Below are 16,063 nucleotides of genomic sequence, written 5' to 3' on the forward strand. Positions count from 1 at the left end.
TTTGTTTTTTTTTTAATATAATTTTTTCCAAAGTGGATTCTCAAACGAACAAAATTTTATCTGTTTTTTCTTTTTTTTTTTTTTGCCTAGACTAATTTTTACACGTATAAAATAATCCCCAGCCCAGTTGGTAGTCGTATCAGTTTAACTGACTTCGGATAAATTCCGTATATATTTAATATTAATATATAATTTATTTAAATACATTATTATTATTACATCTAATTATTTATTTATATAACTGAACATTTTTTTCTCGTCATGTGCATACGCTATATGCTTAATAATATTATTCATTATAATTGTATTATCTACATATCTACGATGGAAAAAATTATACTTTTATGCGCATACATTTTTTGTTTATATACGATTGAAAAAAAAAACACATAAAAATAACGTTTAAAAATAAATATTAATCTTTCTTAGCGAATCTTTAGAAATAGCCGTATAACAATCATGTATTATTAAATTTTTACATTTCTGAATAAAAGAAAAAAAAAAGTTATCAGAAAAAAAAAACCAAGAATTCCCGTTAGAATGAGAAATCTTTTCTAAAGTCACGTACCATTCCAAAAGTAAAGACTTTTATTTCGTTTCTTTTTATTTTTATTTTTATTTTTATTTTCATTTCTTTCTTTCTTTCTGTTTTCACCAATCTCGAGGTACACAACATACCTTTTTTTTCTTTTTCTAACGACGAAATCGCACGTGTTTCTTGGAACAACAAGGTTAGGAAAAAGGTGGGTTGGGGGTGGTGGTGTGTAACGTACAGTATAACGAGAGGTTGTTGCTCTCCTGCTACTGCTACTGCTGTTGCTGTTGATGTTGCTGTTTGCTGCTAGTAATAGAGGGTAGTACGTACCACCAAACAGTCGAAAAACAGCTTAAAACATTCCCCAAGCTCTGGGGGGGGGGGGTTAATTCGTTGCAAACCGCAAGCACTCGAGGTAATTTTCTGTGGTAGGCTATGAAGGTGAACAAGAAAAGGAAAGAAGAAAAGAAGAACACACGAGAGAGAGAGATAGAAAGAAAAAGAAAAAGACACGATGTGTTCTTTGCGCGTTCCAGTACGCCATTTTTCTCCCCCACCCTCATCTCTCTACCTCTCTTTTCTTTTTATACCAGAAGAGTTTTTACAGAGATAGATAGATAGAAAGAAAGAGAAAAAGGATGACGCTTTTGCACGTTAGAGATCTCGTACATGTTTCTGGAAAAGTATATATACGAGTAACCTCTTGAACGTTCACCGTGAACGTACACGACGACGATCTTTCTCCATTTCTGTTTTTCTTAATAACCTCTTTCTCTCTCTCTCTCTCTCTCTCTCTCTCTCTCTCTCTTCTCTTCTCTTCTCTTCTCTTCTCTTCTCTTCTCTTCTCTTCTCTTCTCTTCTCTTCTCTTCTCTTCTCTTCTCTTCTCTTCTTCTTCTCTTCTCTTCTCTTCTCTTCTCTTCTCTTCTCTTCTCTTCTCTTCTCTTCTCTTCTCTTCTCTTCTCTTCTCTTCTCTTCTCTTCTCTTCTCTTCTCTTCTCTTCTCTTCTCTTCTTCTTCTCTTCTCTTCTCTTCTCTTCTCTTCTCTTCTCTTCTCTTCTCTTCTCTTCTCTTCTCTTCTCTTCTCTTCTCTTCTCTTCTCTTCTCTTCTCTTCTCTTCTCTTCTCTTCTCTTCTCTTCTCTTCTCTTCTCTTCTCTTCTCTTCTCTTCTCTTCTCTTCTCTTCTCTTCTCTTCTCTTCTCTTCTCTTCTCTTCTCTTCTCTTCTCTTCTCTTCTCTTCTCTTCTCTTCTCTTCTCTTCTCTTCTCTTCTCTTCTCTTCTCTTCTCTTCTCTTCTCTTCTCTTCTCTTCTCTTCTCTTCTCTTCTCTTCTCTTCTCTTCTCTTCTCTTCTCTTCTCTTCTCTTCTCTTCTCTTCTCTTCTCTTCCCTTTGCAAGACGATACAGTTACTCGACAGAAACTATACATCTTTTTTCTGACCGTTAAAAACTAGGTTAACAACAATTCTACAGTATCGTTCAAATTCAAATAGATATTTTCTTCCATATGATATATTTTTTAATATAAATATAGTTCGACGGAATTTCATCGAATGATCAAGTCATGTAATTTGTATAAGAACAAAACATAAAGATTTTCAGCATTCAAACGGGTTAATGTTAAAGATATATCAATAAAAAAAAAAAAGAAATGCTAATTTCTTTTCAAACAAAAAAAACTTCGAATTCTCTTGATTAATAAAGGAAAGAAAAAAAAAAGAAAAAAAAATTTTCATTAGATCGAAGAAGAAAGAGAAGAAAAAAAACCTCCCCAAGAAAAAAAAAAACAAATCGAAACGAGAAATCGAACGAAAATTTTAACGAGGTGGGGGGAGAGGGTAAGAGAATATAACGAAAAACAAAAGATCGCAAAAGAAAAAGGTAGTGAGGTGCAACTAAGGTTCCATCCCCCTCCCTCCTAATCCTGCTCTTCTTCCTTCTCGATCTGCTGGTTCTTCTTCTTCGTTTTCACAAGAAAAAAAAATTGTAGAGAGAGTGAGAGAGAGAGAGAGAGAGAGAGAAGTCAAAGTAGAGGCCACGATGAGATTTCCTCTTTATAAGAAGACGTGACTTGGCCGTTTGCCAATTTAACCAACCCTTAAAGTCGCTTGTTTATTTTAATTCGTAAAGTGGATGATGTAGTCTCTCTCTCTCTCTGTTTTTTGTGCTCTCTTGTTCAACCCCTCTCTATCACCAGCCGATTTTTTTCCCACTCGGGCACAATCTCACGCATAACAATTTTATCGTCCTTACTTTCTCACACCCCCATTCCACTTAATTTCCACCCCCTTTTTAATGATAAGAAAAGGATTAAGATGACCAACCTGTAAATAATATAATAAGTAGAATGTGGTGGTAAAGATGATGGTATTAGCGTTAAAAAGTTAAGTCTCGTTTGATGAAACATTCGGGTGTATAATGGAATGGAGGTAAGGGGAAGGAAGATTTTTTTTCTAATATAAGTAAATTCCTGTTTTTATTATTTTTTTACAGCATAAAATGTGCCACATAATACTGTACTATGAATAATGAACTAACTTCGTGGAAATTGTTCGCCATAAGGTGGTAATAGTGATGGTGATGGTGTTGATGGTGTGGTAGTATTGTACGTTCCTTAAGTTCCTTACGTTTCTTACATTCCTACAATTCTTTTCATTTTTGTTTACTCATTTTCTCTTATCTCATTATTTTTCTTTCTTTATTAATTTGTCTTATTTTTATATTTTATAACCGCCTATGTAAATATTTTTTAAATATTAGAACGATTTAAAGGGGTATTGTGTTAAAAATTAAAGATTAATTTCAATCATTTTCCATTGTGTTTCATTAATTATAACAAATAACGTAAGATTAATTGAAAATTCATTATTACATACATATATACGTATCATCAATTATAAAAATAAATACTAAAATAATATAAAAACCAAATGGCTAGATTGTAAAAAAAAATAAATTACCATACATGTTCGATTGAACAAACAAAAAAATTCAACAAAACAAAACGAAACGAAATGGCGGTTGCACCCACATAAGTTTTGCTAACGTACGCGTTTAAAAAGATAGGAGGGGGAAAAAGAGGAAAGGGGGAGTGGAATTAAAAAAGATTAACCGAGCGAATCGATTTGAAAATTTATCTTTCGAGAAGAAGAAAAGAAAAGAAAAAAAGGGACGACACCACACACACACACACACACACATATATATATATATATATATATACAACTTGAGAGATATTTTCGGGTGGTCGTTCGTAATTAGAGTCGCATTCATTGGCGTATAATGGAAGGGGAAGGGGGAGGAGGAGGAGGAGGAGGAGAAAAGGGGACTTACAAGCAAAATACGTTTCCGTTCGCGCCACCGTTCGTGTTGGGTTTCTATACTTAAACGAGCGACACCTGTACGCTCCACTTGGCAAACGATGCAATAACCTTAATTAGTTTTTCCCTCGGCACGCTATCCGGGACCTTAACGACCGAACTTCGTAACGTCTACTCGTATCTACGCATCCTATGAGTAAGAGAAATGTTACCACGAATTCGTAGGAACCTTCATCACCACACTACCACCACGTACACCACCACTACAACCATCACCTTATCCTTCTTCTTCTCCTCCTCCTCCTCCTCCTCCTCCTCCTCTTTCTCTTCAACCACCCTTTCCTACTCTTCCTTCTTCTTACGTTGTAAACCAACTCCGTTGGGGGATGATGCTTTCATCGATTATGAACGCTTGGTACGAACGAAAAGCGAGAAAATATCTCTTAAATGAGCTACTACTAAGAAGAGAGAGAAATTTTCCTGAATTTAAAACTTGAATGGGAAAAGAAACAAAAAAAAGGAAAAAAAAACCGTTCTAAGGGATTAGACGAGAATGATCCTTTTCGTAGGAATCAACTTTCGCTAATGGTTAATTTCGAGTAAAAGAAAAAAATATATTAAATAATTAACTCTAAAGTGTTTATAAACGATGATGGCTTTTAAAACGGTAGTTGAGAATTTTCTTCTAACTGTATATATGTATACCCTATGTATAATTCGTCAATGAAACTATAATTAAAAAACCCATCTCGGAACAAATTTGAACAAATTATAAATAACATTGGAAGAACTCCGATTAAATAGATATAATTTCTTTCGTAACTTATTTTTTGCTTTTTCCCCCAAGAAAAGGTGATAAATCGTCGTGAGATATCGTTAATTTATATATGAAGCCATTGGGTAAATAAATTTGAACGAAATTTCAGGAAAAAATTACCAATGAATTTTTACTCGTGTTCTAACTCAAAACAAAAAAAGAAAGAAAAAATAAGTCAACGATTTTTCTATCATATTATTAATACGAAATATTGTTACGAATTTTTTGTTCCTTTGATAAAAATAACTTCTGGGGCCAATAATTTAAACGAAATAAAAATGAAAAAAAAAAAACCCATCAACAGGGAATAAAAATTTTGGACTTCGGGCGTGTCACAAATCGAGTTATACTTTCATTTAAACATTGATATTTAAAATTATAAATATTATAACGAATGAATTATTGGGAAATAATATAAAAGTGAAAGAGAAATTAAAAATAACAAAAATAAAATATTCGGAAACTTTCGACACAATCGAAAATAGTCTTTCAACATAACCGTACCACGTTTGATGGGATTATCGAGACAGGTGGAATGGTGGATGAATGGAAGGAAGGGGATTTGGAAAATAATAAAACAAAAGCCAAAAGTTTTTACCTATACGTACGACAATTGGTTGTTTTCTTCCATAGCACACTGGAGGTTCTCGTACTTGTTCAAGGATAACGAATAGAATACACCGTGCAATTATATCCGACGTAAAAATAACCTAATGGATTATATTATTAAATGCCGGAATGACCAACGTAGTAATGGCAAACTCCGTCTCCCTATTGGACACGCAGTGCTGGCGAACGTTCGTGCTCGTAAAATTAACATGCCGTGGATAATGTCCAGTGTGATGCAAAACAAAACAAAAAAAAATCTGCGAGCACGTTGAACGGCACAGGTATGAAATAGAAAATGAAAAAAATAAAAAAGAGAAAGAAAGAGAGAAATGAGTGAAATTCTTTTCGTACGATGAGAAAATTTTTTTTTGCATACATATACGTATCTTTTCCTTCTCTCTCGTTCTCGCGTTCATCTTTATTTTCCTACCACCAGAGCGCGCGCATTTATTTAATGCCAACCAATGGCGATATTTGCCTGGGGTAGGTTGGGTGGGGGGAAAAGCCACGAATTTGATGATGTACCTCGTGTACGCCGACATACGTATCGTAAAATTTAAATTTTACAGTCGGCTTTTTTTTTTTTTTTGAAAAAAGAAATAAAAAGAAAGAGAGAGAGTAAAGAAAGAAAGAAAATAATTTTTTTGTTCTGTACACATTTAAAAGAATATAATTATCTCGTAAATGATTTTGTGCAGCAAAAGAAAACAAAAATTGGTGTTGTAAATGAGATATCATACGAGATGTGGTAAAAAACTAAAAGATAAGATAATTAACAAAAAAAAACCATATATACATACACAGACATACACGAAGAAAGCAGCGTAAAAACTAAGAGAACAGGAGGAGGAGGAGGAGAAGGAGGAAAAAAAGAAAAAAGGAAGGAAGGGGGGATCGAGGGTTGCCATCGGGGATAGTTAAGTCGCCATTGTGTCTCTCTAACCTCGAGTAAAATTCGTGACGAACTTAACCACCTCGGCGTGTAACTCGTAATCGTGACTCGTGACCATCATCGTGAGAGAGGAGCTCGGTTCTTTTTCTTCAATCCCTTTTTCTTCCTTCCCTTTTTTTTCCATCTCGACGGCTGCTACCTTTGAGATTCCGGTATAAGAAAATCGTGTTTTATCTTATACGTTATGAAAATTGTTTTTTGAATAATCCTACGTACCGTAATAATAATACTCAATGGAAAAGCAAGCCAAAAAAGAAAAAGACAAAAAAATAAACTAAAAAAGGAAAGATAAAGTAATAGGAAAGAAGAAGGTGAGGATTTCTAAGTTTTAAGGGATAAAAGAAACATCGAAGGAAAAAAAGGGGTTGGGTGGGTGGAGAAGAGTCTGATTTCGTGGTCCATCGGTTCGTTTAAATGGAACACCCAATCAGACATTTTGAAGTTCCTAGAAAATGACTATGGAAAGAGAAAAGTAATCGATCCTGGAAAGGACGATGATTACAGACCCCGAGATACGAATGATCCTCTGTCTTACTGGCAGAAATGAAACAAAAAAAGTAAAATAGAAATTGAGAAAGAGAGAAAGAAAAAGGATGACGTTCGTTGTGTACGAAAATCGTAAAACGTTGTCGAATCGATCATCAAATTCACATGACTGAGCTTTGAGATCAACTATCTGACTGGCTAATCGTAAAGAACGACTTTTTTCGAGTCACCGATAAAAAGTACTTTTTATCGAGAGATGAAGAATAAAAAGATTATAAAAGGGAATCTATATACATATATATATTAGGGTGGGTCAAAAAAATGACTTATTTTTTTTTTTTCAAGTGCCACGGAAAAATGGGTTCCTAGACACCTTAAAAGAATTCTCACCCAATATGAGCTCTTAATTTTAATAGGAAGATCCTCCGCATCGCAGTTTTTTATTTTTTTTTTCAGTCCAATAGATTAAAATTCATACCTCATTATTTATTGATTGTACAGAAAAATGTTTTAGACAAATTTTGTAGGAAATTTAATGCTCTACAAAAAAGGTCTCTTATACTTTTTCCGTAAACTTCACCATTTGAATGATATTGAAGATTTAAGGGGGGATATACATTTTGAAAAAAAGAAAAATCGATTTTTTTTTTATTGCATTTTCTAAAAGTATATCATTTCGAAAGTATTCTGTCAAAATTTCATAAAGATCTGACCTTTATTTATGGAGATATTGTAAACGAAAGAAATAATATGTAATTCTTTCTTTAATTTATCTCCTGTTTAAACGCGTTTTTCTCGAAACTATGTTTTCAAAGTCGGTGAGTAAGAAATCTCACAAACGACTTAACCGATTGCTTTCAAATTTTAATCAGTTATTAAAAGTATAATAGAGAACAGATTGAACGATCGGTTTTTTATTTTTTTTTTAATATATTTTTTTTTAAGCCGATAAATAGGCGTTTTTTTGGTGAAAAAACAGAACTTTTTTTTCAAAAGTGCGTCATTTTGCAAAAAATTAATATTTTGGAAAAGTCGATCGTTCTATCTGTTAAGACACATCTATACAAGGTATTTGCATTGATTTAGTTTATTTCAGATGATCCAGTAAAGAGATTCTTTACTCACCGCAAACCATCTTTTTATTTTGGACACCACGCAGATTGGTTATAACTCGGTTGTGTCTAAATATTTTTACATAAAAAAATTACTGTATTATCTTCAAACATGTATATTTTGAACTAAAGATTATTCGTCAAAAAATATAAAACCAGCTTTCCAAAAAAAAATCGTTAAAAAAGCGTTTTTTTCGGGCCTCTAAAGGTATATCCCCCCTTAAATTTGATGATTTTTAGACAAAGCTCATTTTTGTTTATGAATTTTATAACTCGACAATAAATGACTATTAAAAAGTGCACAATACAAATTTTTGTAGGAAATTAACTGCTCTATAAAAATGGTGTCTTATGTTTTGGCGATTAAATTAAGCGTTCAAAAGATATTCATCATCAAACTTTCATGTGTACTGATTTTTGTCTCTGAATATCTTTTGAACGCTTAATTATATTATTATTATTAAATAAATATTATTAAATATATATATATATATATATATATATATTTAATGTAATTAAATAATAAAATAAAATTAAAAATATATATATATATATATATATATATATATATATATATATATATATGTATGTATAATATAGAAAAATAACAAGTAATTGAACTGAAAGAAAATTAACGAAGCAATCTCGATGAACGTGACAACGTGAAAAGCTTACAATTTCTTTTATATACCTGTGATACAATTTTCAAGAAAAATAATATTCAAAAAAGGGAAATGGTAGTAATAGTAATAGTAAGAGTAGTAGTAGTAGTAGTAGTAGTGTAAAAGGATATCAAAATGCACGGTCACGTTGTTAATGAAAATAAATATATTTCGGATAAATTTAGGTTATTCTTATTAAAGTACCAATTTGTAGTATTTTAACGAAGACGGAAGAATTGTATCTCTACTTTTTTTTTTATTACTATTAATTATCTGATATTTCTCCCTCCAATCTAAATTGTGATGATTGGATTGTGAAGAGATTCCAAAGAAGAAACTTTTCGGGTACATTTGATGTTTCGAATATTTTTATTTAAAAAAAAAAGAAAAAACAAACGAACAAAAAAAACGTAGGACAACACTTTGAAATTTTAATTTGTTCGTAAAAATAATTTAATCGAAATTCTCACAATTTCTCCCTTTTTTTATTATTTTTTTAACCTTCATCTTTAAATTTAAATTAAGATAAAACATTTGAAAAATAAATAAATTTCGACTCAATATAATCAACTACTATTACTGCTACTAAACGCAGTAAAAAAAAAAATTATATGAAAAAGTAAATAATTAGAATATTTTTCAAATTCTATGATTGCATAGTATTATATAATTTTTACAATAAAAAATAAATCTTATTTTAAACGATGGTATTTTTGCTGACCATGCTAAGAACGTTTAAACGTAGACTAATAAGTAAAAACGTTGAAGAGAAAGACGTTTTAAAAGCCGAGTTTGGCTTCCTTCCACTCTTCACCTCTTTTCCTCCCCTACCCTACCCCACCCCACCTTATCCAAATCCTTTAGTCCATTCTCCATGAGCCATTTCAAACGGAACAAGGCATTTTTCTCATCCTCTAACACGACGTATTGCTCACGTATCTTGACCGAGGATCAACGAATACATGCATTCTTAATATCGAGGTCTACCTAACATTTATGTATGTGTATATGTGTATTTGTATGTATCTGTATTTGTATGCATGCATCCTACGAAGAATACACGTACCTATCAAGGTGATGAATCGTTGCCGAGCGACGAAAGAACCCCGAGAAAAATAGCGGAGATACTCCGGACGTGTAGAGAAATAAGAAAAATAACCTGTAGTGGGGATCTATTTATATGTATGTATATGTACATATGTGTGTATGCATATGTATGTATGTACATAGAAAGTATTCGCGATGTTTTCGGAGCGGAGAGAATACCTCTCTCTCTCTCTCTCTCTCTCTCTCTCTCTCTCTCACTCTCTCTCTCTCTCTCTCTCTTTCTGACAAATTTTTCGCGTTCCTCTAGTCGTATATAAAAATACAAAAAATAAAAATAAAAATAAAAATAGAAATAAAAAAAAAACAAATGAGTTAAAAGAAGTAAATGAAAAAGGAACGAAGGAGGAAGGGTAAGGAGAAGGAAGGTTGGGAAAAGAAAATAAGTAGAAAATTAACCCTTAAAATTTCCACGCAGTTTTTTTCCCTTCTTCGTTTTATATATATATATACACACATATATCTTTTAATTAAAAATTTTACATTATAGTATCAATACGTTTCTCTTACAAATATACATAGTATTTATTTTAAAAACGTTTGGTTTAACACGATACGAGAATTTATACGAGAATTTTTTTTTTTCGAATAAAGTACTTTAGCGATTTTATCGTGTGATTTTAAATGAGGAAAAAAAAAGAAAACAGATAATAAAATTCCTATAATAGAGAAATATAAAAGTATATTAATAATTGTAACACGTATAACATTCATAAGTTCAAACAAATATATATATATATATATATATATATATATATATAAAATTTTGAATTAAATTTCTAATAATGAAAGATGATAATTAAAAGTAAAAAAACTTCATACAAAATTTCTTATGCAATGATCCTTTACGTAAATTTTGATTAACTTTAAGACGTTCATATATTCTTGAACAAATACGATAAGAGAAACATCGAGAATATAAGCTTACTTCCGTGGTAGTAGCAGCAAAACGTGTGAGTTAAACTTATCGTCTTTGTTAGCGGGCCAAGAGAACAACGAAAAGAACCCACTCCTCATCCTCCACCCCTTCCCTCTCCACCACTACCACAACCACCACCGGATGCGCATTACAAACTCGCTTATAATTTACAAAATCCTCTACAGAGAGTTAATTTCGCTTGTGGGCTGATTTAAGGATGTTGTTACACCCGAGATAAACGTTCTCGAATTAAGGAGCCTTCTTCTTACACCAAACTTCCTCCCCTGCCATTTAATTCTTCCTTAATCCCCACCCCCTGTGCCCCTTCTTCTACCTTTCTTCTTCTGTCCAAATTCCTCCTCCCAACTCCCCTTTACCTGCTATTCCTTCTCACTTTACTACAATTCCCCGTTCCGCCATGCAGAACTTCCCTCTTGATCCCCCCACTTTGCCCCACCCCTTTTTCCAACCACCAGAATCTTTCCCTTTTCCTCTTCGAACCTCCTAAAACCGCCTAGTTTTGTGAACGGGTCGTATAGGTACCGAGAAACGCTGTAATAACGCGGAAACAACCGACAAAGCGAGCTGTTTCTACGAGACACGTGGGAAATTGCGGCAACGTTTTCGCATACCTGTGTGTTTATCTTATATATATATATATATATATATATATATATGTATACGTATGTGCATGGGCCTGTACGTGTGTACAAAATGTCCCAGAAGTCGTTTAAACTGAACTAAAAATATTAGAAAAGGGTTGTTTATTTTTGTTTTTTGTTTTTGTTTTAGGTTATATTTTGATAAACAGTATTGTGTGCTTGTCTTTTGTTCAAAATTGTAACTGGTAATATCATAAAATGAACGACTATTAGGTTAACAAATCATTTGTGAAACCCACTTAGCCAATAATTTGCTTGATAACTTTAATTTAATACGTAAACTAAACATATTTTACAGTTCTTATTTAGAAATAAAATTTGACTAATATTAATAATTAATAATTTTGTTATGTTAAAACATTGCTCGTAACGTTCAATGAATAAATTAATTAAAATAATAAATTTATAATATTAATATAATAAATTGATTTTTTATAATATTTTATATATTATATATTTATATAATTATAAAATTAATAATATTAAAATATTAAATTAATAATATTAATTTTAAATTATCTTTTGTAATTATATTATCTATAGAAAAATTTTATGAGACTTTTGATTAAACCTGTATAAGCGATATAGATCAAAAAATACATATATACACACACATATACACATGGCAAATATGTGAGTCTCAAGCTCTGAACCTGGCTGGTTCTCTCGCGAGCAAATAAAATTATCCTTGGGCTTAAGTCGATCGCCCGAAGGCGTTAAAGGGCCCGAATTTTCCTCTCCGTTGAACCTCTAACGAAGCGTCCCTTCTATCCAACGGAACCGTACGTTTCTCTTATCTTTCTCACTGTCACACATACATACACATACACATATACACATATATACATATACTATTTCTATCTATAGGTGTTTAGGTTTCTCTCTTATGGTTAGCAAAGAAGAAAATCGAGTTTCTTAGAGAATTTCATTATGAATCGACCTAACGTCGAAGTTTTATCCTTATTTGTCATTTCTTCTTTAACATCGAGATGAAGAAACTATATATATATTTAAATTATAATATTTTAAAAAATTAATCTCACGAGATATAACAACCAATCGTCTCAAAAATGATGTAAAAAACAAAAAATCAAGTAATAACTTAGAAAAATAATTATTATATTTTTATAATATCTCATATAGATATAAATAATCATGTAAAACCATTAGTGATGATTATTCCAATTAAATTATATTTCTTTAAAGAATAATAAACGTTTAATATGTTAAAATAAATATTTTTGCGTAGAACAATTTTGAATCATTTTGCAATATCCAACAAGTATCAATTATTTCTAATTTATCAAAAGAAAACGAGTACGAATACTTCTATTACTCACTGTATATCCACATCACACATACACATATCTATATAGCAATTTATATATATATATATATATATATATATATATATATGTGTATATCCACGTACGCGTATATACATCTGTTAGAAAAGAATGGAACGAGCTTTTTTTCTTTTCTCCATTTCGTCAATGCGGCTGCAATCACTTAACCCGCTTTTACGATTAGTTTATTGCCCCCTCTCCTCCCTCTCTCTCTTTCCACCTCTTCCTCCACCACCTCATCACTTCACTCCACCTCACCTCACCTCACCTCACCTCACCTCACCTCACCTCACCTCACCTCACCTCACCTCACCTCACTCACCTCATCTCACTTCACCTAACCTAAACTAAACCTTACCACTAGCTCATACACTCAGTTTACACATACATACATACATACATAAACACACACACACACACACACACACACACACACACACTACACACTACACACACACTACTACTAGCATCGTAGTGTAGAGTACTAATGGAGAAAAACAAGGAAGAAATCTGCTTTGTATTTTTCTTCTCTAACGTAGCCGTCGACCAAAGAGAAAAGAGATTGTGTCAGGTCTCTCCCCTTCCTGCCCCTAGTCACCTATGATGAGGGGCAGGAGGAAGGAAGAAAGAGAGAGGAACAATGGCCGGAAGATAAATTAGCGCCCGCGAAGTACCGTGCTAATACATATAACGCGTGCTCGTGTCCTATAGGAGTTGTCCAAACGCCGGAAACGTCTCCTGCGAACTTGTTTTTCCATGGTACCCCATCTTCCTCCTATTCCTCCCCCACCACCCTCTCTTTTTCTTTCTCTTTCTCTTTTTGTACGGAAAAATATGAAGATTGATACTAGAGTATCTTCTTTCCTATATTTATAATTGTAAGTCGTCATCTAATGGAAGAGGAAACTGAATTTAAATATGTTTGTGTGTAAAATATTTGATATTTAAACGGTCATTGACCTTTTATTTCATTATTATGTTTAAACAAAATTTTGATAAGCAGTTTTTCCTATAAGTTTTCCTACGTTTAGAAGAAGGGCTGAAAAGTATTGAACCTATCATGTAAAAGGGTGTATAGTAAATTTTTGTCATTATTTTAGAATGAGTCAATATTTTTTTTTCATACTTATACGAAACACAAATGGAAGTAATAAATTATTTAACCCTTTGAGTACTATGGACATATATATGCGTTTAGTAAAAATTACTAACTTTATCATTTGACGCATCTGTGTTTGTTAATATTAACACTTAGCCGACCGATCGGGGAGGTCTCCCTGTTTCAATGTAGACAAATATATGAAAGGGGTCGATCGTGCAGACCAATATATATCTTAATATAATATTCTTCGAAAAAACCACGGAATGGACAAAAAAAGCAGTGCTTTACTTTTTAAATGCTGCTCTTACAGTTCGCTGCGGCGCGCGTGGTCGGATAAGTGTTAATGCAAAATAATGTATTAATAATAGTTGTATTAATCAATTAAATAATATTTAGAAATGAAAACTTCAATTATGAAATATAATTTATTATTAGAATCTAATAAATTATTTTATTCCTACAAAAACATTTTAGGTAAAAGTATTCAGCACTCGAAGGGTTAATAGAAATTTACTGTGTCTAATATCATAGAGTAGGATTTAAAAAGTTTCGAATCCAGTATCAATTGTGCCGATAATTATGAAAGTGATCTAAGTCAAAATTAAACAAAAAAAAAAAGAGTTTATCAGTTATTTTATAATACGTTATTTTAAATGAAATTAATTAAATGTAATTGAAAAATTTGATATTATTAAATACGAACCTTTACAGATAGTGTTAGATAAAATTCATTTAGTGCTGAAATGTAATCTTTTGAATATCTCGAAACAATATATGTGACTTACAATTAGATTACTTTCATAATTATGGATACAATTGTCAACTATAATTAGAAAATGTTCAAAGAATATATAAACTTCGAATTTGTCAATATCGATCTTAGTATTATAAATAAAAAACAATAAAATAATAATAAAAGTGAACATACGTACGATTACTTTAGAACCCCTAAATCATATAATAATATATTATAATAAAATGCACACACAAACTCGAATAATTACAAGTTTGCTGTCACGATGTGCGTGGTTTGAAAGGAGGAAAAAAAAGAAGAAAAAAAGAGAAAAAGATAAATACCTCGGTCACGGTGAATAAACGCGGGAAAGAATAGCAACCCGTAAAAGTAGAAACAACAAAAATAACGGACGTTGGGTTGTTCTTTACATTAGTTTTAAATTTCGACGATGTAACAGCTTTCCCTTCGATGCGCATCTGCTTCTGTTTCTTGTCTTTTACAACATCCGTCTCTCTTTCTCTCTTACACACATATATACACGTATATATTTATTTTTTTTTATACTAGTTACTCTTTTTCTTTATTTTTTCTTTCATCGTAATCGTCGTCGTCGTAGTCGAGAATTTATCTACGATCAGCCGTTACGTTGCAATTGCGTTGCATTGCGTTGCATTGCATTGCGTTTGCGTTGCTATCTAGCACAACGTACTCGTATATACTATCAATCACACATATAAACACACAAATACCACCGGAAAGCAACACACCATCATCACACGTGTAAGTTTCTACGAAAGTCAGGTTACTTGTTGTGTTTGAATGTGGCAAGAAATTTTCACCTTTTCCGCAAGAACATGTATACGCATTTTAAACGACATTTTTATTGATAGCATTACAACGATTCTCTCCCATTTACAAGATAGAGGATAATAGGCAATATTTTAACGAGATATTATTAAATTAAAATAATTCCAATGATTTTTATCTTTTATTTTTATTTTTGATTCAAAATATGCAAGTAAAAAGATTTAAAAGAAAAAGAAATAGGAATGACGTAGAGAAATCGTTAAAAACTTTCATGTAAAAAAAAACTACAACGATTTCAGGAATGATAATAACAAAATTTGTGAAATGCTTTTTTCCAGAGATGGAATAATAAAATAATGAAAAATTTATTCGATGGATGGTATAAAGGATAAGAGACAGATGGGGAAAAAATATAAATGTGGAATATAATAAGACGAAAAAATAGATACGAGATTCCAGGATTTATTAAAACAGTTGGTCTATGTTTCGTTTTTTTACTCTTCTATTTCTTTATATATACATGTTATCCCCCTCTATTTTAATTGCATTTTTTTAAAGACAACGTATAGCTATAGAAGTTTAGAAAAAAAGCAAGATGAAAATCGGGGTTAAAAAAAAAACCACCTGTTTAAAAACCACAAAATTTGTTCTTATTTTTGATAACTTCAAAATTTAAAATAATATATAATACTTTCATTAGACTGAGTTATTTTTTATTTAAATTTATATCACGAACAAATCTTCTTTTGGCGTTATAACTATCCTCCTAATAAATTTTTTTTTATTTAATATAATAAAGGTACGAAAAATCAATTCATGTATAAAGATTTCGTTTAAAAATATAAAGTTGGCCTTGTGATCAAAAAAAAAAAAAGAAAAAAATAAAGAAAAAAAGAAAAA

The 16,063-nt window shown here is 31.6% G+C and overlaps 1 protein-coding gene across 9 annotated transcripts in view; it reads right to left on the reverse strand.

The window, feature by feature from the left end:
- Mxd (MAX dimerization protein) overlaps positions 1 to 16,063 on the reverse strand; it is a 152,154-nt gene that overhangs the window by 86,301 nt on the left and 49,790 nt on the right. The window lies entirely within an intron of this gene.

Source organism: Polistes dominula, unplaced genomic scaffold (assembly GCF_049000335.1).
Source record: "Polistes dominula isolate Pdom_NZ unplaced genomic scaffold, Pdom_raw_medaka contig_24, whole genome shotgun sequence".
In the NCBI taxonomy this organism is placed as follows: domain Eukaryota; kingdom Metazoa; phylum Arthropoda; class Insecta; order Hymenoptera; family Vespidae; genus Polistes; species Polistes dominula.